The 4,325-nt window shown below is 44.2% G+C and overlaps 1 protein-coding gene across 1 annotated transcript in view; it reads right to left on the bottom strand.

The window, feature by feature from the left end:
* Positions 1-231: 231 nt before the first annotated feature.
* The window catches only part of LOC121864142 (xaa-Pro dipeptidase-like), an 83,897-nt gene continuing 79,803 nt past the window's right edge, over positions 232-4,325 (bottom strand). The window contains exons 4-5 of the mRNA XM_042363087.1: positions 981-986; positions 232-246 (exon numbers count right to left, since the gene is read on the bottom strand). The gene's annotated coding sequence lies outside the window, so the exon portion shown is untranslated. The remainder of the gene's footprint in view (positions 247-980; positions 987-4,325) is intronic.

Below are 4,325 nucleotides of genomic sequence, written 5' to 3'. Positions count from 1 at the left end.
TTCCAACGTCAATTAACCAACTAATTACTCGACCATCAGCACAGGTAAACAAACACACCTGTGACACAAACAACAACAATACCCCTCTTACACCTGCCCTGCTGGAGACACCTTAAATCACTTGCTAATTAATTACTTTCTACCGCACCAGAATGTAATACTCGTAAGTGGGATTTACCTGCAGCCATCATCAACCCCTCCACAACACAACCCAGACATAACAACATCCCCTCACGTGATGCAGGACTCCCACACTACAAAGACTAAATTAACGATGATTCTAACTCTAATATCTTGTACAGTGGGACTACAGTGGGACCACAAGCGGAGTATTGGCATTGTTTTGGGCGGCCATCTTGTCACGTCTTGAATCAGGTAGTGGGTGAGGTGAGTGTTTTAAAAGACCTTCCTCTATGGGGGGAGGACGATTAACTTAGGAATGTTTTATTGTTTTGTTTTATTTTGTTTTAATTCTGGGCTCCCCAACACTACCACAACGTACCCCTAGCCTTCTCCAACACTACAACCCCTCCCCCCTCTCCAAGACCACCACGTCCCCCCTACCCCCCAACACCACGCCCCCCTTCCCTCACAATATATCATAAACACTGAAATCATTATGCCTCAGTGCTGTAGAAAGTGACACCCCCCCCCCTGTGTGCGAAGGTGTTTTTTTCCCTACTGAGAGAACGAGAAAATACAACAGGGGTGAGATATAGTCCCTGGCGCAAATACGACGCCATCTTTATATTGCATCTTGGGTTAGCGATTTAGAAGGGGCTGGGGAGGGCATCATAATCCCTAGGAGGCTAACAGAGGGGCGAAGATCCATGACTACTGAAGGTGCCACGCCCCAGATGAAGCAGGAACCCCATCAGCCACCCGGTAATAACCCGCCACAGGTGTTCTGGCGTGTACACACACACACACACACCTTTATCTGTTGTCATGGAGACCATCACCTGGCTCCTGCACACCACCATCACCTCTGCGCCACACCATGGATCAAATGGGTTATCTCAACTCCCCTGAACAAAGCCCCTTTTACTACTCACTGGGCCCTGACTCACCTGTCCTCTACATCCCAACCAAAAGGATCAAGTAAGTTGTAGCTGCCCTGAACCAAGCAACCCCCCCCCACGTAAGCCCTGACTCACCTGTACTCTATATCTTAATTAAAAGAGTCAGTCACAGCTGCCCTGAACAAAACAGTACCACTAACTACCCCCTGGGACCTAACTCACTGTACATGGACGAGTTTAACTACTGTGGCATCATATCAGCCACTTGTTAAAACACTGTCAGCGATGAATCCAGGTGACAGCAGGTCACCACAAGCCTTAGCAGGTGACAGGAAAAAGAGGTGAAGGTGTGGTTAGGTGGTGGTGTCATGCCTACAGTCCCCAGCCCATGTCACCAGTCTAGTATGACACCACTCTTAACTGTCGTCCCTATGGCCACCACTCGTATACACAGTTACAGTCAGTGAGTCAGTGGGTGTTCCTGTAGCCTCGGTTAACATCACCTCCAGGAGCAGACAGATTCCAGCATCAACTAGACAACGACAACAACAACAACAACAACAACAACAACAACAACAACAACAACAAAACAAAAACAAAAGTCTTAAGTCTCAACAGGATATGTGGAGTCTTGTTGGTTTATCAGTGTCTTTAAGAATACCAAACTCAACCTAACCTAACCAAACCCACGCCTATTCCACCTACATGGTCTTACAATAGCTAGCACAAGGGCGAGGTTTGCCAGCTGACAAAATATGTGGAGGAGGAGGAGGAGGCGGCGGGGGGTAACCGAGGGAGGAGGAAGAGGAAGGAGGGCACTACCTCTACCACAAGATCGATGAGGCGAAGCACAAGGCTCTACCCCGTGTGTGTGGGAAAATACCCCCCCCCCCACAGTCGGCTTAACCACGAAAATATAATTACATTCCCACGTCATCAACAACAACTGTTTTAATGTCGAGACGTGACGACTAGGATGACACGACAAGATGGATGACACCTAAGGATGGATGACACGAAATAGGTGACACTACAAGTTGGATGACACAAGATGGATGACACCGAAGGAAAAAAACTAATATAGCAAGGGAAAATATAGGTAAAATATAGGTTGAAATCTTATATACCAGGATCCTATATAACTTACCACCATGATATATCCTATACCGTACATACTGTATAATATAGAGAGACGGGAGGAGACGGGAGGACAATAATACCATCCTTTGTAGATCAGTTAAGTTAATTTATATCTCTCGTCAGGTGAGACATGCTGCTATCTTGGGAGGGGAGGGTGGGAAGGAGGGGAGAGGTGAGGAAAGATGAGTAGGGGAAATAAGGGGAAAAGGGACGAGGTGAGGAGGAAAGGGAAGGGGTGAAGGGAGGGGAGGAGAAGGAGAATGAAGGAGGGAAGGGGGAGGAGAAAGGGGGAGGTGAGGAAAGGAGGGTAGAAATAAAGGACGGGAGGAGGAAAGGAAGGGGTGAAGGAGGGAGAAGGGAGAAGGAAATGAAGAGGAAGGGGAGGAGAAAGGAGGGGGAAGGGGAAGGAGGAGGATCCGGTTGTGCTATTTTTATTTTATTCGTGAAATAGATAATGATGACAAACCGGACACACACACACACACACACACACACACACACACACACACACACACACACACACACACACACACACCTAGTTCATCCTGGTGTCAGCATAGTTTATTATTATTACTGTTGTTGTTGTTGTTACGTAGGTCGGGATTGATTAAGCCGTTTGGTTGACGTCACAGCTACAGGTAAAGGTGGTGGAAGGTGGAGCTGGCTGGCGGACGCTGGACGACTGAGACAAAATAGTATTGGTTGCTGGGGTAATGACGTCACTCGATCCTGGTTAGCTGTTTATTTTTTATTTTTATTATTTTTTATTTTCCTGGTTTTTATATTTTTTTAATGTGTGTGTGTGTGTGTGTGTGTGTGTGTGTGTGTGTGTGTGTGTGTGTGTGTGTGTGTGTGTGTGTGTAAAATATTGACTATAACATTCCAAATTACTTAAAATTACCTCAAAGCAACATCGTACAATAAATAATAATAATAATAATAATAATAATAATAATAATAACAACAATAATAAAAATACAAATAAATTCCCAATACCTACCTACAACATTCACTAAACCACTAACCACTACAACTAAACATTAACCCTAACATTAACCTAACCTAACCCAAGACTAACCTAACCTAACCCAAGACTAACCTAACCTAACATTTACCTTACAGGGAATAATTATTAACCCTTCAGGCAGGTTATAAGAGTAAAGGTCAAACACACGTCAGATTATTCCACTCATAAACACACTAAACACACCAGTACTAATGTACATACACGTGTAAACATTGACACCAGATCCCAACACGTGTAAACATTAGACACCATATCCCAACACGTAAACATTGGACACCAGATCCCAACACGTGAAAGAACACCAGATCCCAACACGTTAAACATTGAACACCGATCCAACACGTGTAAACATTAGACACCAGATCCCAACACGTGTAAACATTAGACACCAGATCCCAACACGTGTAAACATTAGACACCAGATCCCAACACGTGTAAACATTGAACACCAGATCCCAACACGTGTAAACATTGGACACCAGATCCCAACACGTGTAAACATTAGACACCAGATCCCAACACGTAAACATGGACACCAGATCCCAACACGAAACATTGGACAAACAACAACCACAAACACAGATCCCAACACGTGGAAACATTAGACTCAGATCCAACACGGAAACATAGACTCAGATCCCAACACGTGTAAACATTAGACACCAGATCCCAACACGTGTAAACATTGGACACCAGATCCCAACACGTAAACATAGACACCAGATCCCAACACGTAAACATTAGACACCAGATCCCATAGTGCCTTACGTGGTGGTGGTGACGACTCAATTAAATGGTTGACTGGTTACTGAGGACACATGTGAGTTTTTTGACGGTAAGATTGGTGATTAGACAGGTGGGTGGTTAAAGAGACAGGTGGATATTTAAAACAAGACAGGTAGGTACTTAAAATTAAAAGGTTGACAGATGGGTTTTTAAAATGAGATATAGATAGATAAGTAAATATATATATATAATTCGACAGAAAGGCATAGATAAGCAGACAGACATTTAAACCGAGACAGACAGATATGACCAAAAGGATATTAAATTACTGAACGGACACGGAATTTTTTGACGGCCGATATGAAACAGATAGACAGATAATGAAACACAGACCATCATACAAAAAGAAA

This window comes from Homarus americanus, unplaced genomic scaffold (genome assembly GCF_018991925.1).
Source record: "Homarus americanus isolate GMGI-L3 unplaced genomic scaffold, GMGI_Hamer_2.0 scaffold26351, whole genome shotgun sequence".
Taxonomy (NCBI): Eukaryota; Metazoa; Arthropoda; class Malacostraca; order Decapoda; family Nephropidae; genus Homarus; species Homarus americanus.
The sequence above is the reverse complement of the archived record's forward strand: the minus strand, read 5'-3'. Positions and strand labels throughout refer to the sequence as shown.